This window comes from Strigops habroptila, chromosome 2 (assembly GCF_004027225.2).
Source record: "Strigops habroptila isolate Jane chromosome 2, bStrHab1.2.pri, whole genome shotgun sequence".
NCBI lineage: Eukaryota > Metazoa > Chordata > Aves > Psittaciformes > Psittacidae > Strigops > Strigops habroptila.
In genome coordinates this window covers 35,422,355-35,448,470 of record NC_044278.2, presented here as the reverse complement: position 1 = coordinate 35,448,470, position 26,116 = coordinate 35,422,355, and the positions used below count along the sequence as shown (strand labels likewise).

General features: G+C 41.7%; 1 pseudogene; it reads left to right on the top strand.

Moving 5' to 3' along the window:
• Positions 1-344: 344 nt before the first annotated feature.
• LOC116915257 lies at positions 345-7,329 on the top strand (annotated as a pseudogene).
• The last annotated feature ends 18,787 nt before the right edge of the window (positions 7,330-26,116 follow it).

Below are 26,116 nucleotides of genomic sequence, written 5' to 3'. Positions count from 1 at the left end.
CCAAGAATATGCTGAACCTTCATAGAAATTACCATTGAGAGTTCTTTTAAAAATAAGAACTTCTAAGGACACTTTTATTTTAGCAGCAATTCAAAATAACTTTTTTTTTTTTTCCTTTAATCAGCTATTGTTGGGCAGTGATTGCTTTTATTGCAAGATTGACAGCACAGCACAAAGTTACATTCTCCCCCAGGAAACCACTTTCCCATGTGGTTTCAGTGGAACAAGAACTTGCTGGAGTTGAGTGAGCGCTCAGTGCTTTGCCATAACAAGGCCCTGGCTAGGAGGAACCACGGTGTCTTAAATAAACAGCATCGAGCCAGAGCCCCTGGGCTTCCACGGAGATGCAAATTCGGAGGGAGGCGAAAACTGTGATAGAGGAAATGAGCCCGTTGGCTACTCATGATAGAAAAAGACAGGCGGAATTTGTGCATGCCAGCACAAATAGTGTTTTTAAGGGCATAGTGAGCATCTTCAGGGATGTTTTATTTTTAGCTTGAAAACTTTAATACGGCTAATTAACTTCAAATGGGATGTAAGCATAAACAGGCAGAAGCCTGCTGGTGAAATTAATTATTCACCCTAGGAAGGGACAATGTGTATATGGGGATGCTCAAAATGGGAAAGGGGAATTTACTGCCTGCAAATGGCTAAAAGTAAAGCATAACCTGAGTTCTGCGTGGAGTGCTAAAGGTTTTTATTTGTGCGATGACTACATGGGACTAAAGATAAGAAGGCAGCAAACTGCAGCTTGTGAGGGTTTCATTGCACAGCATTTCTGTGTGAGGGTGGAGAAGTTACAGCACCTAAGAAGGCCTCAATTCATGGAGTCTGAACTGGATGAAGACGTTTGTGTGTAGTATCATCTAGGGTAGCACATTACAGCAGGGACAGAGCCCTATACAAACAGTGGTATAAAATGTTAACTAGAAAGGAGAAGGCAAACTCCTTAAAAACCTCTGTAGGGTCATCTGGCCAGCCTGAACTCTGTAATCCACTGACATGAGGGAGGCATTAGAAAATCCTGAGTCTGGCTCACTTTGGTTGGCACAGAGGTAGTTCTCCTTGGCTGGAAGTTAAACTTTCGTTTTTAAACCCAGCCCCTTCAGTGGTGAAGCCTACGGTCACTTCCCAGCCAAGCTTTGATTAAGTACTTTGCAGGTGAAGCAACAGGATGTTACATAGGCAAGATGCAAAATTTTACATCTTGATACTCCCTGTCACAACTCTGTCTAATGCAGTCCTGTGGAAAACAGCCTTTGCAGTCCTGCTGGTACAGTCATAGAATCACAGAATGGTTTGGGTTCAAAAGGACCTTAAAGATCATCTGGTTCCAACCCGCCTGCCATGGGCAGGACCACTAGACAGGTTGCTCAAAGCCCCATCCAACCTAGCCTTGAACACTGTCAGGGACAGGGTAGCCACAACTTCTCTGGGCAACCAGTGCCAGTGTCTCACCACCTGCATAGTGAAATTTTTTGCCTAATATCTAGTTATGAATCTAAGCTCTTCCAGTTTAATGCCATTCCCCCTTGTCCTGTCTCTACAAAAAAACCAAAAAAAAAGTCCCTCTCCAGCCCTTGTAAAAAGTTCCTCTCTAGCTTCCCTGTAGGTAAGCTTTCCTTTAGGTACCAGAAGGCTGCTATAATGTCTCCACAGAGCCTTCTCTTCTCCAGGCTGAACAACCCCAGCCCTCTCAGTCCTGCTGCCATTTGGCTCCAGGAACCCTACAGGCACTGCAGCAGGGAAAAAGCTGGACATGGCCCACATATATGACCTCCCTCTCTAGAGATAGCTTCAAGTCAGGAGTGCTGCAACATTTATTTTGGGGTTTTCTGTGTGTGTACATGTGCATATGAAAGAGGGAGAGGGAGGCTGCTCTTTTTTTGTGTCCCTTAATTATGAGCATTGTTACCATGGCTCTTAAAAGAATCCTGCCATCATGGAGATGGCTGTCATCACTCTCCCATGATACAGCTTGCAGTCAACTTTCTGACTGAAGTAGAGGTCAGAGTGGAAGGTAGAGGACCTACATATCAGCACCGCCCACTAGAGAAGATAAAACAAAGTGCTTGTGAATCACTGCTCAACATGTGGCTGTGTACACTTTCCTGGGTTCTCCAGCCTGGACCCCTCCAGGCAGGATTCAAGGCCACTGTTGCTGGCTGTGCTGGACTCCCAGGGCTGCATCATTCCTCTAAGCAATCAGGCATGCAACTCTTCATTTCATGGCTGGGCTGTTCCTTGACTGAGAAAAAAGAGAGGGAGACAGTCTTCTCCCAGCTACACCTGCCTTCTGCATCAGCATGATGTGGTGCTCGCACCTGGATGAGCAGTGCAGGCACTGTTGCTAATAAGCTGCTTTCACAGCTTTCTGACATGAACAGACAGCTCATGCTTCACAGGTCTGTTTGTGTCTCTGCTGCCTACGTAGGTATCCATCCCTGCACCCCATGACCCACTGGTATCCTCTACCCAGCTTTCTTTGCTTACATCTCATTTACATTGTAAGAGATGCAGAGAGACGGGCAGAAAGCAAGCTAAGTTGCCATGAAGGTATAGTCTCTGTGAAACTTATGCAGATGTTATCCTTGAAGACACAAAGAGAGGGAGGGAGGGACAGCAGAAACTGACCTTTCCATGAGCCAGCAACCTTCCTCAGTGAATGAGTGTATTTATAAATGCCAATAATTAATTCTGAGCTGGACCACTCAGCAGCCTTCCCCTCCCTGTAGGTGACTCAGTTCAGCAGGGGCTGCTTGTACATTCTGGCTGCATACCTTATCTTAGTGAATACATGATGCATAGCCTGTTTGTGTGCTGCAGCTTTGCTTACCACCTGTGAAGATGCTGTTATCAACAGGCTGATCCTGCCTCTTCCTCATTGCGGACTGGATATGACCAGAGGACCCCATTGCCACTGATGTTAGGGAAGAAAAAGGCACATAATCAACATTGTTTTGTTAATAAGCCAGCTGTATGGGGAAATGTCACTTAGGCCTTGATTTGAGAAAAAACATTTTTTCCTGTCTAATTTAAAGCATTAAAATCTGCCAAATCTAGCCATTAAAACTTTACATGTAAATTAAAGCCATAAAGTTACCCAAACACTTAAAGCTTAAGTAAATTTGCTGTAAGATGTATATAGATTTATTCCACATATGGCTCCCCTATGGGAGTTTCACAGCTAAGTCCCTGTGCATCTTTTATCTTCTTATAAATATGTACAGTAATGATGCACAGAAGCAGATTTGCCATTGTGTCTCACAAGTAATTTTTGTTTGCATTACATTTTTTATTGTACTATAAAAAAATCAGTGACGATTTAATATTAAGGAATTCCTATGACTTTGGTAGACCCTCTATCAAGCAGAAACTAGCACAGTGGTCTTCAAACAATGGTTTAATTTGTCCAGCCACTGTATCTCACCTACCTGCATACCAGTAATAGTCCATCTGCTGCTGACAGTCTGTTCCAAACATAGTAATATAACAAGTAATAGTACTATAGTAATGTAACACATCACAGCAAACCATCCCATAAAGAACACAAAGTGTTTGCCAGGGTAGGTTTGAAAATACTTTGTTTGTGTGTTATCTTATTTTGCCAATATCATTATGTTAGAAATGAGGCTTATGTGAATAATTGCTTGATGCTTGGGCAGAAAAGTTAATATTTATTCACAGGAATTGTCTGTATGGAGAAAGATTAATGCAACAGGACACAAGTCTGTCATCAAAGGAGCTTTTTAACATTTTGATGGTGGTAAATTTTTCCTGAGTGTTATGACTTACGACTTTGCTCCCACTTTTTTTTTTCCTGAAACCAAGGGTAAAAATCAGTATTGTACAGGTGGACTTAGCAGTGGGATATCTACTGGTGTGATGAGAAGGGGCATGTCTGTGTTTTCATAATTCATGATACTGAGCTTTTAATTCCAAGATGCAGAGAAACCTTTTCTTCTCAGTCGCATTTGACATGCACGTTTCCTCTAATGGGGAGTGAGCCAGAAAGAGCACTGGCAACTGGCAGAGAGAAAAGTACCGGTGTCACCTAAGAGGGAAGGACTGCAGGAACCCTGAAGAAGATGAGGAGGTCAGCTGAACTCTGTTCAGACCTGTATGAACTCTGCAATTAAATAATTCAACAGGAACATGAAGCCTTTAGGCACAGTTATGTTTCCATATTAGTGCTCAAGCTTTTCTTTTTAATTGTACAAAGGTTTGCATCTGAACAAGTATACATATCTTAAGATTTGTTTAGAGTTTGGGTTTTCTTTTTCTTTTTTTTTTTTTTTTGTTAGTGCTAGTAGGTTTATTCCTTCAAGGAATTATGCCACTGGCATTCTGGATATAAGGCAGTTTTGTTGCTAAAATGAAAGCACTGAACTATCTGCCTGATGGATTCTCACATTTATGTGTATCAGCCAAAACTTCTGTGAATGTAAGTGATAAATCTTTAAATATTTGTAAATGCCCTCCAGTTACTATATGATTCCAGTGATCCCTCAGGTCTATGTTTTAGTCCAAGTAAAAATAATCAGAAGCATCTGATTTTTTTTTCTCTTTTTCCTCGTGGACGTCCTTCAGGCAGTATGAGAAGTGGTCAGAACACCGACCGACAGAATTACTGGAACAGCAGTCCCAGACCATCTCACTGGGAAACAGGGCCTTGTGTTAAATACAGACAGACAGACAGAAACAAAATGGAAATCAAAATGAGAGGAAAAGAAGGGAAGGAAAAGGAAAAGGAAAGGAAAGGAAAGGAAAGGAAAGGAAAGGAAAGGAAAGGAAAGGAAAGGAAAGGAAAGGAAAGGAAGGAAAGGAAAGGAAAGGAAAGGAAAGGAAAGGAAAGGAAAGGAAAGGGAAAGGGAAAGGAAAGGAAAAGGAAGGGAAAGGAAAGGGAAAGGAAAGGAAAAGAAAGGGAAGGAAAAAGAAAGGGAAAGGAAAAGAAAGGGAAGGGAAAGGGAAGGGAAGGGGAAGGGAAGGGAAAGGAAAGGAAAAGAAAGGAAAGGGAAAGGGGGAAGAAAAACAATACTGCAGATGTCTCCTTTCTGATCAGGGCCTTGAGACCAAGAATGAATAAAGCTGAGCCCTCATTACTTCTAATGCTGGATGAGACACTGCTGAATCATGCATACAATAGTATGAATTTCATGTGGGTTAGGCATGGGCACATGACTGCATTTCTGTCCAAATAATCCATTCACATGATGTGAAGCCTATGCTGGCTTCCTGTCAGCTCTGGCAGATTCCACTCTAAGGGGAAGAGAGGGCCCCATATGTCAACCTGACCAGACTCACAGGGAAGTCTGCTACCTCCCTGGGGCCAAGCTAAAGGACTTAACCAGAAAACTCACTCATCTGGTACAGCCCTGTGACTATTCTCCTTTATTAATCTTCCAGGCGGGCAACGAGGAAATCTCTTCAAGAAGCCTGAGGGGACTCAAGAAGGACTTTAGTGGTACACCTGTCACAGATGGGGAAAAGGATCCTAGCCTAGGAGCTAGTAGGGCTCATAGAGAGGGCTTTCAACTAGGTTTGAAGGGGGAAGGGGATAACACCAGGCTCACTAGAAATGAGCTACAGGGTAGCATGCTGCTGTTGGAGTTTAGATCCACAGGGCAACTTAAAAGCGTTTATGCCAATGCCCTCAGCATGGGCAACAAACAGGAGGAGCTGGAAGCCATTGCGCAGCAGGGAAATCATGACATAATTGCCATCATGGTAATGTGGTGGAATGATTCGCATGATTGGAATGTTGCAATGAATGGCTACAGGCTCTTCAGAAGGGACAGGCAAGGAAAAAGAGGTGGTGGGGTTTCGTTGTATGTCAGGGAGTGCATTGACTGCCTTGAACTCAATGTTGCGAGTGAGAAGGCTGAATGCTTGTGGGTGAAGTTCAGGGGGAAGGTCAACCAAGCAGATAGCTTGGTAGGAGTCTGTTATAGACCACCTAGCCAGGATGAAGCTACAGATGAAGTGTTCTTCAAACAATTGGGAGAAGTTTCACCATTGCTTGCTCATGTTCTCGTGGGGGACTTCAACCTACCAGATGTCTGCTGGAAGTACAACACAGCAAAGAAGAAACAAGCCAGGAGGTTCTTGGAGGGTATGGAAGATAGCTTCCTAAACCTGCTGGTTAGTGAGCCAAGTAAGGGAGATGCCTGGCTAGATTTCTACAAAAAGATGACCCGTCTGGTTGATGAGGGAAAGGCTGTGGACATTGTCTATTTGAACTTAAGTAAAACATTTGACACTGTCTCCCACAGCATTCTCCTGGAGAAACTGGCTGCTCATGGCCTGGATAGGTGTATTCTTCACTGGCTTGGAAACTGGCTGGATGTCCGAGTCCAAAGAGTGGTAGTAAATGGTGTCACTTCTAGTTGGTGACCAGTCACTAGTGGTGTCCCTCAGGGCTTGGTGTCAGGACCAGTGTTGTTTAATGTCTTCATTAAGGGTATTAAGGGTATTAATGGATGAGGTATTAAGTGGATGAGGGTATTAAGTGCACCCTCAGTAAATTTGCGGATGACACCAAGTTGGGCAGGAGTGTTGATCTGCTGAAGGATAGGAAGGCTCTGCAGAAGGATCTGGACAGGCTGGATGAATGGGCTGAGGCCAACAGTATGAGGTTCAACAAGGCAAAGTGCTTGGTCCTGCGCCTGGGTCACAACAACCCCATGCAATGCTACAGGCGTAGAGAAGAGTGGCTGGAAAGTGCCTGGCAGAAAAGGACCTGGGGGTTCTGATTAACGGAGCTGAATGTGAGCAGCTTGGGCCCAGGCAGCCAAGAAGATCAACAGCATCATGGCTTTTATAAGAAATAGTATGGCCAGCAGGGCGAGGGCAGTGATTTTCCCTCTGTACTCAGCACTGGTGAGGCTACACCTTGAATCCTGTGTTCACTTCTGGGCCCCTCACAACAAGAAAAACATTGAGGTGCTGGAGCAGGTCCAGAGAAGGGCAACAAAGCTGGTGAAGGGTCTGGAGCACAAGTCTTATCAGGACTGGATGAGGGAACCGGGGCTGTTTAATTTGGAGAAGAGAAGGCTCAGGGGGGACCTTATTGCTCTCTACAGCTACCTGGAAGGAGGTTGCAGTGAGGAGGGGATTGGTCTCTTCTCCCAAGTAACAAGTGATAGGACAAGAGGTAACGGCCTCAAGCTGCACAAGGGGAGGTTTAGATTGGATAGTTCTTCACCAAAAGGGTGATGAGGTATTGGAACAGGCTGCCCAGGGAAGTGGTGGAATCATTGTCCCTGAAAGCGTTCACAAACCGTATAGATGAGGCCTTCAGTGACATGGTTTAGTGGTGGTCTTGGCAGTCCTGGGGTAAAGGTTGGACTTGATGAACTTAAAGGTCTTTTCCAACCTAGCTGATTCTGTGATTCTATGTCTGATAATACCTGTTCACAAGCACAGCATGGTGTGAGTATATGAGATGGTATGAAGCCTGCCTGTACAAACATAAACTCTTGATATTGTTTCAGCAGATTTGAGCTGGCAGATTGAATTCATACCGGATCAGTGCTTTGCATTATGTGGCCACAGCATTTCTGCTTCTCTGTTAACAGCCCTGAAGTCAGATTTGCTGTACAGTCAAACCATGGCTTGAATTGGCATAAAAAGAAAAGCTATTTAAGGTCATGGCTGCGGCAGACTGCTAGGTCTGTCTTGTGCAGCTTGTGTAACTGCTCCACAAGCTCTATTGGCTCCAAGCATTGTGGTGTCTGAGCCTGTCACAGTCTTTATTTCTGCAAGGGGGAAAATAGCTAGAGAAGTACAAAGGGAACATGCTTCCACAGGTTACTCTTGTTATACCAAAACTTGATGCAGCTACAGCACGTGGTGAGGTTGTGGTTCAAGTGGGTTCTGCTCTCCAAGGCCACATTTTATAAAGCCAAGACCTCTATTGCAGACAGACTTCTGTCTTTAAAGAGAAAGCATTATTCATTAAAATCAAACACTCTGCTGTTGAGATCAAGCTTTCCTGGGACTTAATTATATCAGGTTTGAAAGGACAACAGCCAAGGATGCTAAGCTTTCTCTCTCATGACAAGTTCCATTTCCATAATTTTAAACTCCCTTTAAAAATAAGGGCTGGGAGAAAAACTTTAGAATAATTCTTTCTCTGGTTGGGAATTAGAAATGAATATATCTGAATCCTTGCTTGAATACTGGTGAAAAATGGGTCACAAAGTTTATAAACCTGTCTAAAGTCTAGTAAGAGCAGAGGACACCAGCTCCCTAGATTTCATCTAAATGCTTCTTAGCAGAGGTCTTTCAGTCTAGACAGACATTAGACATTCTTTGCAGAGTGGAAAACTTTAGGGTGACTAGGAAAAATAGTTACTGAAATATTTAAAGTTAGACTAATATGTTGGACATACCATCATAGGTATGTTTTTGATAATATCTTTTCCCCATAGAGATTTTTTTTTCCAAATTAATATCAGTGGCTTGATTTTACCTCCTCTGTCTGGACCTAACGTCTGCCAAAGATCTAAGGTTCGGATAGAGTTGCCTGGCAGATAGAGTTGTTTTCCAGTGCCTAAAGAAGGCCTACAAGAAAACTGAAGAGGGAATTTTTACAAGGATATGTAGTGACAGGACAAGGGTGAATGGCTTTAAATTGAAAGAGGGTAGATTTAGATTAAATATTAGGAAAAAAATCTTCACTATGGGGGTGGTGAGGCACTGCACAGGTTGACCAGAGAAGCTGTGGCTGCCCCATCCCTGGCAGTGTTCAAGGCCAGGTTGGTTGGGGCTTTGAGCAACCTGGTCTAGTGGAAGGTGTCCCTGCCCATGCCAGGGGGGTTGGAAATAGATAATCTTTAAGATCCCTTTGAATCCAAACCATTCTGTGATTCTATGATATGATACCCTTTCTCCCTCAGCCACAGCATGAAAGTAGGCTCGTATTTTGAAAAGTAGCTTGAATGTATACCACTGCAGAATAGTTGCATACTTAGTGTAAAAAATATCCAAAGGATCTAAAAAGTACATATTCTTTATTATTATGGCAGAAAGCCACCAAAACGATTTTTTGGAAGTCTAGTGGGCCCAGTCTAACAGACTTCTTCAAGTCATGCAACAGTGTCTAAGTTCAGACACTTGTACCACATGGAAGGGTAGGAAGTGCTTGTGGCAGAAAGCAAAGGCTGGGACAAGACAGTAAGATAGAACTTCTCTGGGTGCGTGCTGGAGCTGTAATTCAGGTTGGAGAGCCTCTGGTCAGACTGGATATATTACCTGTAGGAGAATCAAACACCTAGTTCTGCAAGGAGTCATGGTCTTACTTTGTTGAAAAGACTACATGTCTTTGGGAATCCTTCCAGGATGGCATAAATCTCCTCACCTTTTAGCTAACTATCAGTCCTATACCTATACCAATAATCAATCCTATACCATTTTAAAATGTAGCAAGGTATACTAAGAAATTTAAAATTGCTACATTTAAAATCTAGCAATTTATACTAAGAAATTCTAATATAAGACTCATTAATTAAACCAGCTTTGTTTAATGTAGGCTGGGCCACTTTTAGTAATTTTTAGTAATTTTTAAATTAACTGACTTAAGAAAAAATATCTGAATAAAAAATATACAGCCCTCCTTTGTCACTTTGTGGAAAAACATGACAGCAAAGGCTGAAACTGTTGATTTAAAACGCAAATAAGAAATGTGTTCTGCAGAACTTATGACCACCTCTGTGTAGACACAGTTGGAACTTAGGGAGAGATTTCTTCCTCTTGTAAAGTTGACACTTAAAGAAAATTACCTTAATTGGTCACTTCTTGTCTTGATTATTTCTTTTTAAAGAAGCAGGGAAATGAAGAAAAAAAAAAACCAAACCAAAATCACAAACCCAAAACCGATCACCAAACATGTCTGAAACATTTGCAGTTTAATAATATCTGGAATTTCACAAGCATTTCACTCCAGCATTTCGCACAGTAATAGCATTATGGCGTGAGAAAAAACCAATTGTTCTTATGTAGTGTGATGTTATGCCTTGACAGGATCACATTTTTAAAAAAACCTATTTCACTTTGGCTGTAGACAGATACTCTCTTCCACGTTGAATTCTGCTAGTGCAAAAAGATGCTCACCCCAGCCTATCCCCAGTTTCTTGATGCTACCTTGAAACTAGAGCCTATTGCTCTGTATCTGTCAGCACAGGCACTCGTGTGAACACTCCCTAGCTTGCTTCAGCCCAAAAGGGACTGGCTAGCTTAAAGAAATCAAGTGGCAGGTGTTTGTTCATAAAGGTCATTTTCACTAGATTGCTCAGGGAGCAATCAGAGGAGCAGGTCTGCATACATGAGCTGGGGTGATAGCCTTACCACTAGCACAGCTGCTGGCAAACAAATGTTTGTCTGTCTTGTGTGGGGCAGATGGCAAGTTATGTTACCTGACTACAATGTCAATTGGATGTGAAATTGTGTGAACGGGAAAAGGAGAAAACCTTGTTGTTACAGACTAAGTAATATAAAACATCTGCACGTATTCACTCAAGTATTTGTTTTAAGAACCTTTACGTATTTGTCTTTTTTTTACAGAAAACTTTTGATTAACAATTGATCATGATGAAGCATGTTTAGTGGTTTCAGGTAGGTACTGTTAAGTACATCTTCCCACACTTCAATGGCTAATGCCATCTTGATAAAGAGTGTTCTGGATTAGATGTAGTGGGGAAACTTCCCGTTCACCAAAATCCCTTTCAATGGAACTTAGCTGAAGTCAAAAATGAGGCAACAAAAAATATGACATTTGCTGTGTTTTACAACAAATATACGCAAAGATGAAACCAGAATGTCAGTAGGTACATTTGACTGGTTCAGACACTGGTACAGGAGAAACATAATTTAAACAGTTGCTTCAACTTTTGGATCTCAGATTGCCCCTATGCTGCATCTCTGTCCAGGAAGTTGAATGGAGCTGTTGGTGCTGAGACCAACCAGTACAATACAGCCCATGTCCATGATGTTATATCCTCTAAACAGCTTGTTTGGAGTGGTCCCTGGATCTTACCTGGGGACTGCTTGGGAGACAGCTGGCTGGTCCAAGCTTGAACTGTACCAGGGACTGCTCTGCCCCAGCCTGGTAGGCGTGATTGAGTCTCAGTGTCTTGCACTGTTTAATAAACCAGCACAGATTTAGCCTGAGCATTTCACTGGTCCAGCTATCACTTATGGCAGTGGTTCATTGCAGGTTATTCTGTACCGCATAGCAGATGATGTTTGTGATCTTGTCAACTGAGTGATACAAGTCCATAAGCAAAACCTGGAAGCAAAACATTATAGCCATAATGCTACCTGGAAGTGAGGCAGGGCTAGTTTTCAGTGCTATAGCTAGTTGATATTTATGTGTACCTTGTTATTTCTGTATGGAATCTCAGCACTCCACAAACTACTTAAGGAAAGATTTTGCATCCTTGCTCCTTCTCTCTATAGGAAGAGTCAGAAATCCCCTAGGACTGTTACAGTGATACTGACAGTACTTTGTATTGTCTTTTTGTTGTTGATACTCTTAAGGAATTAGGAACTATAGCCCAACATCAACATCCTTTTGAAGTAAATAATAATGAGGCATTTTAGTTATTTCTACCCTAAGAGCCTCACTGACCCCTGCTAAATCTTGGTGCCACCCGCTCTGCCACTGCACTTCACAATAATTTTGATTTACCAGAACAGATAGACAGCTAGTAAATCCTAGGGGTGAAAAAAACTCAGAGTAATAACTGCTGGCAGAGGTTCTACCCAGGGTGGCCTATAGATTGCTGTCAGGGTTTCCCTTCCTGTTAATCCAGAAACACTTAAGGAACTGGCATGGATCAGTTCTGCCATCATAGAATCATAGAATCATAGAATAGTAAGGGTTGGAAAGGACCTTAAGATCATCTAGTTCCAACCCCCCTGCCATGGGCAGGGACACCTTGCCCTAAACCACGTGGTCCAAGGCTCTGTCCAACCTGGCCTTGAACACCGCCAGGGATGGAGCATCCACAACCTCCCTGGGCAACCCATTCCAGTGCTTCACCACCCTCACTGTAAAGAACTTCTTCCTTATATCTAATCTAAACTTCCCCTGTTTAAGTTTGAACCCATTACCCCTTGTCCTACCACTACAGTCCCTAAGGAAGAGTCCCTCCCCAGCATCCTTGTAGACCCCCTTCAGATACTGGAAGGCTGCTATGAGGTCTCCACGCAGCCTTCTCTTCTCCAGGCTGAACAGCCCCAACTCTCTCAGCCTGTCTTCATACGGGAGGTGCTCCAGCCCTCTAATCATCCTCGTGGCCCTCCTCTGGACTCGCTCCAACAGCATCATGTCCTTTTTATGTTGAGGACACCAGAACTGTACGCAGTACTCCAAGTGAGGTCTCACAAGAGCAGAGTAGAGGGGCAGGATCACCTCCTTCGACCTGCTGGTCACGCTTCTTTTGATGCAGCCCAGGATACTGTTGGCTTTCTGAGCTGCAAGCGCACACTGCCGGCTCATGTTAAGCTTCTCGTCAACCAACACCCCCAAGTCCTTTTCTGCAGGGCTGCTCTGAATCTCTTCTCCACCCAACCTGTAGCAGTGCCTGGGATTGCCCCGACCCAGGTGTAGGACCTTGCACTTGGCTTGGTTAAACTTCATAAGGTTGGCATTGGCCCACCTCACAAGCATGTCAAGGTCCCTCTGGATGGCATCCCTTCCCTCCAGCGTATCAACCGAACCACACAGCTTGGTGTCATCAGCAAACTTGCTGAGGGCGCACTCAATCCCACTGTCCATGTCGCCGACAAAGATGTTGAACAGGACAGGTCCCAACACCGATCCCTGAGGGACACCACTCGTTACAGGTTTCCAACTGGACATTGAGCCATTTACCACAACTCTTTGCATGTGGCCATCGAGCCAGTTCTTTATCCACCGAGTGGTCCATCTATCAAATTGATATCTCTCCAATTTAGAGACAAGGATGTCATGCGGGACAGTGTCGAACGCTTTGCACAAGTCCAGGTAGATGACGTCAACTGCTCTGCCCCTGTCCATCAGTTCTGTGGCTCCATCATAGAAGGCCACCAAATTGGTCAGGCAGGATTTCCCCTTAGTGAAGCCATGTTGGCTGTCACCAACCACCTCGTTGTTTTTCATGTGCCTTAGCATGTTTTCCAGGAGAACTGTTCCAAGATTTTGACAGGCACAGAGGTGAGACTGTCTGGTCTGTAGTTCCCTGGGTCTTCCACCTTCCCCTTCTTGAAAATGGGGGTTATATTACCCTTCTTCCAGTCATCGGGAATTTCACCTGACTGCCAGGATTTTTCGAATATGATGGACAGTGGTTTAGCAACTTCATTCGCCAGCTCCTTCAGGACCCGTGGATGGATTTCATCAGGTCCCACGGACTTGTGCACGTTCAGGTTCTTAAGATGGTCTCGAACCTGATCCTCTCCTACAGTGGGCCTAAGGTCTTCATTCTCACAGTCCCTGCATTTGCTTTCCAAGACTTTCGTGGTGTGGTCAGAGCATTTGCTGGTGAAGACTGAGGCAAAGAAGTCATTAAGAACCTCAGCCTTCTCCAAATCCATGGTAGCCAGTTCTCCTGATAGCTTCTGGAGAGGGCCCACGTTGTCCCTAGTCTGTCTTTTATTTGCTATGTGTCTATAGAATCCTTTCCTGTTATCTTTTACATCCCTTGCCAAACTTAATTCTAGCTGGGCCTTAGCTTTCCTAACCTGGTCCCTAGCTTCCCGGGCAATGCTCCTATATTCTTCCCAGGCCGCCTGTCCTCGCTTCCACCTTCTATACGCTTCTTTCTTCCCTCTAAGTTTCCTCAGCAGCTCCTTGTCCATCCATGGAGGTCTCCTGGCCCTCCTGCTGCACTTTCTTCTAGTTGGGATGCAACACTCTTGAGCTCGTAGCAGGTGATCCTTGAATATCGACCAGCAGTCTTGGGCCCCCCTGCCCTCTAGGACTGTATCCCATGGAACCTTACTAAGCAGGTTCCTGAAGAGGCCAAAGTCTGCTCTCTTGAAGGCCAAGGCAGTGAGCTTGCTGCATGCTCTTCTCACTGTCCTGAGGATCTCAAACTCAACCATCTCGTGATCACTAGAGCCAAGGCTGCCCTGGAGCATCACATTTCTAACCAGTCCCTCCCTGTTGGTGAGCACAAGGTCCAGCAGGCACCTCTCCTCGTCGGCTCCTCTATTGCTTGAAAGAGGAAGTTGTCATTTGTCTTATTTTTTGAGGCTGTGATTTCTGTTATCTCAAACATGCTGAAGGAGATAGCAAATGCTCAGTTCCATTTTATCTCTCAGCTTGGAAAATCAAAAGATAAAGAAGATGTAGATCTGATGCTTAAATAGGATCCTGTACTTCAAAGACAAAACTGTTTTTCTACTCCGGTGTTCAAGAAATTTTCCCTCCAACCCCATCCCCCGCTTTGTTCCTGTGTTTTAGAATATAGAAAACATAAGATACTAAGGCTTGCCCCACTTATTCTCACAATTTCGTTCTTGCTAGAAATCAAAGTACTACAGAAGAGGTGGAAATTTAAAACTATCTATTCTCCTACCATTAAAAGATGTCTTTTGTATTCAATTTCAACAGATTTGAATGTCTAAAACAAAAGAATCTATTTCTAAAAAACTATTCCCTATCAAATGTAATCATAAACCAATTAAACTCTCCAGAACCTTGCTTTTTGACTGTAAGAGCAACCCACAAAAATCTTCTGCAAAAAAAAAACTTTAGAAGCTTTTATTTATATTTATTTATATACATACATATACTTCAAACTTTAAACAGTATTATCCAGTTAACTAATCCACTAGATGCAGTAAGTGTGATTTTAATTGCAGCCACAACTTTAGTGAGGCAATAAAAGTAAACCAGTTCACTGAATTGAACAACAAAATCCTAAAACATGCCTGGGACAAAAGTAATTTATGTTACAACAGTTTCTGAGTATACGTGTTAGTGCCAAAATAATCCATCTTTACTTTTTTGTCAGTGTCTTCCTCTTCCTGGGTCCATTTTGAAAACTATTCATAAGATAAATATGAATGTAATTACTTTTAATGAAAACAAAGCATCAGTTCTGGTTATTTTTTAAAAAAGTATTTTGGTCAGTAATACCAAAGTATTTGGTCAGTAATACTGAAGGAATTTAACACAAAGCATAGCAAAGCATCCTGTTTATCATCTTGGTGAAGTCTCAGGTAGTTTTTCTGAACAGCTTTATGTACCAATAGGATCTAAGATAAGGAGATGAAGCCCAGGAATATCTCAGGAATCATGAGCATACACAGCACTTTGTGCCCAGTTAGATTCTCCAACTGCTTATCTTCACAGTTAAATTAAATGTTTTTCTGGGAGTGGTGTTGTCCCTTAACATACTTATTTACCTGTTTATTTGTGTTTAGCCTCTGCAAAAAAGTTGGAGGAGAATTCCCAAGTTCTCTGGATGTTTACACTCTGCTGATAGTAAGTAACTGCCACCACCAGCTATTCCCAGCCTTCAAACTACTGCTCAAAAAATAGAGCAGGAAAGCCTTTCTCATGGGTACACACAGAGGTTTGCAGTTGATTGTGATGGGACTTGCATGGGCACATATGGGTGGCATTTAGATGCTACCTCAGAGATCCAAATCTTCAGTTTCTGTCTGAACTTGTAGAGGGGTAAGCACCTTTCTAGCTATTGCTCTGTGAAAATGTGACCGGTTAGGAATGAGACACTGACAAAGAGTAAAGGATTTCCATGCAGTGGTTAATGTAAATACCTCCCTGCATTTGCATTACACATCAGACAGGCAATCCAATTACAGGAGGGCTGTATTAAAGGTGCCAGACGCCCCCAGGTACTATGTGTATTATACAGTTCTGCTACACATGCATGTAAAAGGCAGTTTCATTGTGCTTGCTGTACATGCACCATAAAGCTGACACTGAATTTGTGGGACTTCTGCCTTAAACCAGTGCAGAATTAAAGCAAGGTACAAAGTGTTGGTTGAACAGATTCTCATCAATGTCATAAACCACCTGAATCCCTATATCATGGCGTCATAGGCACTGACCCAAGAAAGCGATTGTGCTGCAAGCCTGGACCTGATTCTAGATCCATGCTGTTGCTTGCACATCAGATATCCCACAAGCCTGGTGACGAATTAGGAGGGAAAGCTGAAAAATTTGGCATAGCAAGAGCTTTTTGTGTTATTCTGATCCTGACTTTTAAAAAGTGGAGAATGTTTCATGTTTGAGGATGAGCATGATTAAGCAAGGTCCTCCTGAAACTGCTCTGTGGATCTGCAGAAGGAAATTTACACGTAGGAGAAATATTTCAAAAGGTTCTATCCCAGCTTGAAGTAATACTATGAACAACCACACAGTTAATTGTACATCAGAATGCCTGCCAGTCATCCCTTCACACTGATGTACTGTCTGCACTTTCCATCCAAGGAGATCTGTTGAGAGAACTGTCAGTGGGACACTTTGCACCCTCTCCTTTCTTCTCCTTCTCCCTCTTTGCTGCTCTTTCATGCCAGTAGTCTGCTGCAATTCTCTAAGTTATTTTCTAAAGGGATGTCTACAGCAGATGTTATGAGCATTTTGTTTTCATTGACATTTTTCTCTAAAGGCCAAGCTGCACTGATGAGGGTTGTCTCTTTTTCTAGCTAGTGGAGAAAAACCCCTTACACCAAAAACATGACCCAGTTGCCCCCAGACATGGTGTTTTAGGCAATAAGAGAGCTGGTGGATTTATACTGTGCCCATTTTTATCCTTACACTTTCTATGTAGTAATGGCCAATAGCTACTGCCTGTGTTTGTTATTTTCGCTGTTTGCAAAAGTTGCCTTCCCCTGTACAGCTGCATTGAACCCTACCTCCACCACAATCAACATCAAATCCAGCTGATGATTCATTTTGCCAAGTAAGTTTGAGGTTTTCCCCAGCTGCTGGCTTTCTCCAGGAGATAATACAGTAAAAAGGCCTGTAGGATTTCTTTAATAGAATTAATCTTTTGGGAATTATTGCTCTTCATGCTTGTCCCTTTTCTTCTTCTGTGGATTATTTGCATTAGTGGGAATACAGTCGGAGGGGCAGTTCAAGACACAATAAAGTTTATAGTACCACACCTGTTTATTGCACCTGGTTCTTCTTGAGTAATGGAAGACTGTATGGGAAGTTGTTTTTTACTTAATAGATTTCTTCCTTGTACCATGAGTTACCGTTTTTCCCTTTCTCTTGGCTTGTTTTTTCTTTTTATTCCTCTGTGGAATACTTTTTGCCTTTCATGCTAGCCTGGATGCGTTTTTGGCAACAGTTTTTCTTTTGTAAGAGCCTCAGCTGATCCTGCTTCTCCACACCTTCCTCTCCCCTCAGAGAGAAACCAAGTGAGATCACATTTCCACAGATTCAGATTAGGTGCAAACATTTTCCCAAAGATTACATACCAGATAAACCTCTCTATTTCAGCACATGGTTTATTACTGAATGTATTGTCTGCCTACACATGCAGGAACAGATAACCAGTGATTTATATTTTCATAATGACTACTGCGGTGATTCATTTACTCTGTGGTATATTGGTGTCAGAGCAAATAATTTATATAAAAGGGAAGAGAAATCAAGAAATGAATGGCAGTATAAAGTGAGTCAAAAAGGAGAAGAGAATAAAAAAAGCCTGGACAGACATCAATACTTTCGATGACCTGAGGAAAGTTGTGGCAGAAGAGTTTTGTTGTTCCTGCTGCATTTTGTCCCCTTCTCCCTGTTTTGCTTTCTGGATTTGCTGCTCTACGAAAGTATGTTGCTCATGCCCAGGAGAACCAAACCTTCCTCCCTCAGGAGGTTAATTAAAGTGACAGCATGTTATGGAGTTTAGAGTCATATAATGTGCTCACTAATGTTCCTGCTTCAAACCTCACACTGCTCAGGGCAACTCCTGACTCCTGAGCAGAAAGCTGGAGGGACTTAGGAGAGCAGCTAACTGCAGACATGTGGCTTGTCAAATTGGCTTATCTCAGAGCTCTGCTACAGGTTACTTCAGAATAAGTTGTTGGTAATGTTTCCACAGATGTGAACAACATGCTTAAAATTTAACTGTCCATAAGAATTCTTCCTGCGTGAGGAAAATCTGCTATATATTTACAAGTGCATTTTGCATGGCATCAGTTGCTACTTAGTCTTGCACTAGATCGAGTGTTTGCTTTACAGCCTGGACATATATTTATCGTTACTTGGGACTTCTTTCCATCCCTGCAGAAGCCATGATGAGTTTAATCTTTTCACATGCCTTGCTTGGTCATCGTCCTCTAGCTAGTTACTTTGAAAGACGTTTAAAAAATATGCCGCAGAAAGGCACAAGGAAGGTGCTTAGGACATTACACAGAAAAGGCAGTTCACAATCACTTCCACCAGGAAAACCTTAACTGAAGTTAAGAACAGCTATAGCCAAAATTTCGTAAGTGCTGCTTACAAGAGTGCCTAATTTGGTGCTGATCAGCTGCTGGCTGATAATTACATACATGTGAATCTTTCTTTACAGGTTTATTGACACAAAGAAACGATGCTGTAAATAGTTGTGCAAGGGTGTGCACAAGTGTGTGTATCCGGAATTGGAAGTCCTGCATGGGTTAGGGAGTCAGAAGATAGTGACTTACCCAAATAAAGAAAAATGCACAGCAAATGCTTAAAATGATAATCCTATGGATACTTGCTATGCATACTGAATGATTAATTGAAAAACTCTTGGCAATAACCACATTTGTGAGCACTAAATATATTCACCAGTACTTTGTAAATAAAAAAGGAGGCTAAGGTTATGAATAAATCGTTCAGTGTTTCCACTTTTAACTCTGGAATATTTGCTGACAGCATTGTTGAAATCAGAGAAGGAATTTATGTGATAATACTGAATAAATTAAAGAAGAGATGACATCGAGACAGAGTACATTCTGAAAGAATCTCATATCATTAGGAAAAATAGTGATTTTCTCTCCATAAATTCTTTCACGATACCTTTCAGCTGTGTCAAGAAAATCAGCTTTTTTTGTTGGCTACATGTGAACTGAGACTTACTATATCTTCTGATTCAGAAACATTTAGTGGAAGAAGGCATGTCATAGCCAGACTTCAGCAATTTTTATTTCAAAGAAAAATGTAGCTTTTAGTTAACATAAAGCTCTTCATGAATTAACGGAAAAACTTGGTGAGCAATTTCTGGTCAAAGTGAAATATTTCACTTAAACATTTTCATTTTCTTGGGTTTTCTCATTTAATATGGCTATTTGAAATGGATTTTTCTTACATCTTATTAAGCTTTTTTGAAAGTAAAATTAAAGGAACAGACTAGGGTTTGCGTGTGCATGTAAGAAAAATTTATAAAGCATAATTCCTCCTCAGTTGCCTAGTCTCCCATCATGTTGACCAAAGCCAAAGTTTTTTGGCTATCAAACCATCTTTTTTGTTATTCGGCTGTCTTTAGTTACGTCAGTCACACAGTGAGGAGACTGCTGTTTGCTTTTCAGATTACTGGGCTTGTTTTACACTCACTGCCAAAGAGATGGGGGACAGGTTTTACATTTTGCAACTTGCTGGGCAGCACAATGGCAGATGTATTCTGGATGGTAGGTTGGGAAAGGCTTTTAACAAGAAGTCAGGCAGGTTTTGCACCACTATTTCTTCCTGGAGGAATTTCCTGAGGAAGAAATGTGTTTCATTCTGCCATCAAAGCTTCCGCTAATGAAGTCAGCATACTCCCCCGGCTTACATCAGAAAGGCCTCCGGGCAGGGCTGTTCCAGGTCTCTGGCAGGAAGGTTTGTCCTTGCCTGCGTCCAGCTGTTTTCAGGCTTTCCATTGCTGAGCTCTGAATCTTGATACCTACTCAGAGGACATATTACATGAATTCAGTCAACTGTGTATGAAATGTAGGCAACTCTGAGCTCTTTCTGCTGCACCTGGCCAACCGCTCTTATTTCCTGTGGTAAAACGAGAAAACTTTCCTTGTCTATTTCATCTGATGTGCTACAGGATACAGGTAAGAGATAGGAAGAGGGTATGTACTGTCAGTGAGCTGTGAGAGCTGGAAGGCACAGGAAAGAAGATAGCTTTGGGAAGAGCTGAGCAGTGACTTTCAGCCTTCCAGAAAACAAAGCAGCAATTGCTCGGCCCAAACTAAAACGCTGGAAATAGTATGGATATTTTTAAAACCTGCAGATTGTGTTCACAGATACCCAAGTAGGCTTTCACTTGCGCAGTAAGAACTAAGCATAGTATTGTTTCTGTCAGACAGTGGGTTAAATGTGGTGTAAGTGGCTTACAGGCAAGTGCAAATAAGGAAAAGGGCCTCCTGAGGAACCAGCAATGCATGGAATTGGAATCCTTTAAATCACCCTTTGCTCACTCTTCTCACGGTGTCATCTCTTTCAGTAATGGAAGTACAGGGAGAGGAAGGCACAGAAGAATCTGATTCACTACTGAAGGAGAAATGTATTGGTGGAACTGGATAATGCTGCAAGCAAATCCAAATCCCAAATCACGAAATGGGACCCCTCTAATATACTTGATTCTTGAACATTACCTCCTTCCCCCTCCAATCAGCAGCTGATGAGGACCAATAAATGCCAACATAACAGCTCTTTGGAGAGACGTATTGGCATCATTTTGCCTGTGGGAAGTAGATGGAATTGCAGTATATCTGGACTGTTTATTTTTCCTACTTTTAAATATTCATATGAATACTTTTGAAGTTTTTCTTTTGCCAATTGCCTTGAATGAAAGATAGCAAAAGTAATTTGGTGCTAATATTTCTGCCAAGAAAAAAGAGTTTAATTTTAGCCAGGATGCTGTTGTTTGTAAACTGGCTGATGGCGAAGCACAGTGGCCTGTGAAATGTAGACAATGGCCACCTCCATTCTAAAGGGTATTTTCCCTTCTCTGAAATAAGCACTGTACCACATGCAGCTGCAGGCAAAATGAGGGGGATCAAAGTCAAAACAATGCTATCCTCTTCACCTGCCCTGAAACAAAGAGAAGATGCTGTATGTAGGCACTGTAGATTTTTGATTTTCCTTGTTTGTTAATGTTTTCCAATCCCAGCTTTCACTACTCTCTGCTTTGTTTCTCTGAATCATTCTTCCTCCTGCTTCCTCTCCCTTTTCTCCCTCCAGTGCCTCTATTTGCTTCCCCTAGATGTCCTTATAATTCATGGACCTGGAGAGTTTCTCATGAGATCGCTATGTTCCTTTATCCTCCCAATCTCTTCCCTTCTTCCATCAGACAAACCATGATCCATATCAACACCTACTTAGTGTGTGCCTGGTTTTGCACATTTCTCCTACCTTTGGCCTCCTTCCAATCCATCCTCTGCATGTCTCCTCTGCCTGTCCTTCTAGCACTGCATGCCATTGCACCCTCCCTTTGACTGTCACTACTCAGTTAATCTTGTTTCTTCTTACCTTTCCTTTGTCATACATGTCATGTCTGAAAAGAGTATAGAAACCAAAAACACCTGAGTGGTTTGTTTGATTTTTGGTGCTTAGAGACCTGTTTCCCTTTTCCTAACACTTTCTCCTAGGAAGTCTTCTACTTCCCTCACATTCCCTCTCTTGGTGGGAAGTGTGGTGGCTTATGCTCTCCTGTCTGTTGTTTTTACTTTTTAAAATAAAAAGCTCTTTCTCTCTGCTGCCATATTGATGCTATATATCACTATCCTTTGACCTATCTCCTCCAATTTAAACTTATTGCCAAAATATAACTCCTGGCTCTGTCCCTTCTCCTTGTTATCTTCTTTCATGCTCATGTTATGTAGCTTCAGTAGAGAGCTTGAGGACTCTTCTGACCCTTTACCTGTGCTTAGCTGACTTCTATTTGGAGTTTCAATCTCTTTTCAAAGAAGAAAGGATAAATCTCTTTTCAAAGAAAGAACTTTACCCACTGCTATCTATTTCTGATCACACTGCCCATAACTTGTCCTTTTCTCTAACCATGTAAATTTCAAGCTAGTTACATTTTGTTGCCTTCAGGTTACTGGAGTTGTCATGAGTTTTACAGTCATGCCTCCAACCAGCCAGCTTGTATTTGGAATTGTATAGTCAAGTTTGCATGCCAGCCACACTGTTGTGTCAGGTTTTTCTGCCCTCCTGACAACTTGTTTCTCTCTTGTCCATTTTACCTAGGAGGAGTTCTAGAAATTTCAGAGGCCCTGTTGAAAATCTCCTTGTCTGTGGGTGCCTGTTAAACAGAACACCACTGAAGCTGCACTGCTTATTAGTGTTTCATTACCATTTCATGTTCACCCATCTGTTTGCATCTAACCACTGTCACTCCTGTTGAGGCAGCCTCTCCTCTTTTGTTCAGTCCGCACAGTACTTTGGTCCATACGGTCTTGGTCCGTGGCAGGTGATGCTTGATGTACTGCCAGTGCAAACACTGAGGAGAGTAAAATATGACCAGAAATAATGAAATAATGGCAGCAATTGTTTGAATCTCTTCTCATATATAGCTCGATTCTACATTTCTTGAAATGAGCTTAAGACATTTGCAAACATGTCAGGAACAGGATCCATCATGCAGCTTTTTTTATTTGAAGGGTGTGCTGATTTCTGTTGTACTTCTTGGTGAGACTCAAACTTCATCTGAAGTTTTTAGGTCATTATTATTACTCAGCCTCTTTACTGTCCACCTCCAACTGTTATTGAGAAGAAGTTATAAATCCTAAAGCAATAGTTATTTTAAACATGTTTGAAACATCAGGAATTATCCACAGGCATTTCTGTTATCAATACTGCTAAAATCACATTAAATTCAAGTATGACCAGTCAGAAAAAAAGTAATTTTAACTGGCTGCTTGGATTAAAAATATCCAAAAGAATTAAATATTAATCAAGACTGAGAACTTTGATAAGTTTTCTTTTTTAGAGACAATAGAATAAAATGCATAGTTGTTCCATTAGTTATTTAAAACAAACACCACCACCCCCATTGTAAAAGTGAAACTTCATATTTTTTTCTGAAGCATTTATCTACGTCAGGGTTTTATTTTCTATAAATCACAAGTGTTTAAGTCGTATCTAGACTCATTTAAAAATAGCTGAAATGATGAAGAAGAAATTTTGATTTTGATCAGTTTTTGACAGAAAAATCTTAAAATCTAGTTACTTTCACACCTCTCCTATCACTTACTTCCTATGCAATGAGATCATGGCTTCAAATGTGGTATTAGCAAAAGGAATGGAAGGACACTTAAAGGAAACATCTTGTCTGAATGGCTCCACAGTAAAGAACGTAATAGAGAAAACCACGAAATATGGAAATGCATCATCGTGTACCTATCTCTAATGCTTCCTTTTAACTACAAGGAACCCAGCAGGTTTGGTAGCCTTTGGAAGCCTTTAACTGAGCCCCATCTGCCTGCCAACTGTGAATGCTACATGCTTCACATGGAAAGCTGCTCTCAGAAGATGGCTCTTGGCGCACATGGAACAAACACCCCTCAGATTTCACTTCTGTGCAAGAGCCTCAAGTGGCAAAAATACTGCCACAGTGACAAATATTTCCAAAAGTACAATCACTGAATAGCACCAGGTCTGGTTTTCCTGTTCTGTTCTTCACCTTGCAAGGACTTAATCCTGCCTTGTCCGAAGTTTCAGGGAGATTATGTAGCATAATGATTATTTAGATAATATTAAAGTATTTACGAAAGGAATCTAAAGGAAGGCAGCAATATGCACTCTCTTTCTTTGTTAATCCATATGATTAACTATGCTTAGTTTCCAAATCTGTGCCACTATCCAAGGAAATGTCTAGGTAATCCATTCAAAATTGAATATTGATGGATGTTTCTTCAGTTTGCCAAGCACACTTCCATACACTGGATAATGTCTCCCTTTCTCCTCTTCAGTGATGTCTTTCCTTATAGGAAAGAGTGAGATCAGAAACGTGGCCACTCACTTTCAAGTACCGCTGCCATGTTGTTAAACAGTCATAGCTGGATGGTGTGAAAGCTTAAAGGATGCTCAGGGCTCAGGTGCAGAACTCAGACAGTCAGGGTTCCCTAGGCAGATCTCCACCTCTGCAGGGAAGAAAAGCTCATCTCACCTGACCATCACTGGGCATGGCAGTTGAAGGGAGGACCTCAAAAAGCTCAGTGGGCTTATAAAATGAGGTAGATGATGGGACTTGGTAATCATCTGTCAGACTGTGGGTCACATCATCAGCATCTGTAAGTAAAGGACAGAAGGGAGGCTTGGGGAGATCCCATAAAGGCTTCCAGCTGTCTCAGCTCAATGATCTTTTATGCATTAGTGTCACTTTAAAATAAAGGTTTTGGGCACCAATAGCTTAATTTGCTGTTCTCTTGGGAAGTGGGATGCTGTGATTTGACCAGACACTCCATAGTCTTACATGAGAATAATTCAGTATAGCACACTTTAGAGAGCAAGTAAGATATTTTAGAGATAGCTGTAGAGAAAAAAGCAAAAAGAGAAAAAACATTTTTTATAGCTATCTCTGCTTTTTCTAGTTCGAGATAGTCTATATCAATACCATTCTACTGAAAAGCTATCTGACAGTTTACCTATCTGTCAGATGGAAACTGATTTTCTGACAAGATCTGTCTGCAGAATTTCTTTTTTCTTGAAAAGGATACTAAGCTGGAAACAAATGCCTTCTCCCATACTCTTTTTGTCCCCCAGCTTCCATTCAGACTCAAATGAACCCTTGAGGGTTTATTACAATTCATACAGTTGATGATACTTAATAAAGATCTCTGGTTTTAATACTTCCCACAAAGGGTCACTGATTTCTAAAGATGCTATGGAAATGCTCATGTCCCTTGGACACAGTGACATGGAGTTACTACCTGGGTAGACAGTAAACCAACTATTTACCAAGATGAAAGCAACATCTAGTGAAAGACCTGACGCCTGAGTGCAATATGAACATATTTGTCATCCATTATGAATTCAGTTCTCCTTGCAGCCAAATAAGGAAGATTTTAGACTTTCGTAGTAATTTTGCACCTTTGTAACATACACAATGGAAAACACAGACATATAAGAGAACTAAAAATGTTACTCCTTGCTAAGTCATGGTGGAGACCAGACACGACATTAAATAAGTAAAATCTTGTGTGAAAGCCTGCCTTAGTCAAATGACTTCCACAATGCCTTTTCAGACAGAAGACAACCAAGATGAACTGCATTAACATATCCTGAAGGTTTTCACACAAAGGCAACAATCTTAAATGAGTAACATTAAGTTGAAATGGCAGAATTAGGAGGCTTTTAAAAATAATAGTACTGTTTCAGTTTATACATAATTTTTTAATGGCTAGTAGTATTTTCTGTATTTTTTAGAAGTTGCTGAGATCATAAGATCAATCAACAAACCAGTCTGCAATCTTAGTGCTTATTGATTCAGTTGCTTTTCCCCAGCAAAACCAATTATTGCTGTGTTACAAAATCCTACTATTCACTGTTTAGTATGTGCACCATTTTTCACTATTCACAAAATAATTGATTCAATCTAGAACTTACACCTTCTTTCATCACTCTGGGTATAGCTTTTTAAACAAATACATGTAGCTATTCTTTCTTGTCACTTCTGTGCAGATGGTTAGGGATGGAGTTCCAAAAGCAAAGATAGCTTTGAAGCAAAAGAATGGGGAAGGTTAAATGGATGTTGCGGAAAAACCGGGAAAATTTAAAGTACAGTGATGATGTAATGCACTGCCAAGTGGTCAGAAAGGTCTCTCTGTTAATGGCTGAAATGAAATAAGAAAGTACAATACTTTCTTATATACATATGGATGTTTTTTTAACTCCTGAGAAATAGGAAAGAAGTAGTAAGGAGATGAGTAGGACAACATATTCTGCATGAGCAGAAAAGAGGGAACAGCATCAGCCCAAGACAGCAGCACTCAGGTTTCACAGGTTTGAAACAAATCACTTAATCTGTCCGTTTGCTGACAAGGACAAAACCCTTATTGGTTTAACCAGTGTAACTTCCTGTTGTGCATTGGCTGCTGCTGCTCAGGTGAATGTTCCTGACTTATTCTATGTCATTCAGCTCAATTTAAACTTAAGAAAATCCCTATAAAGTTATTATTCCCCGGAATTACCAAT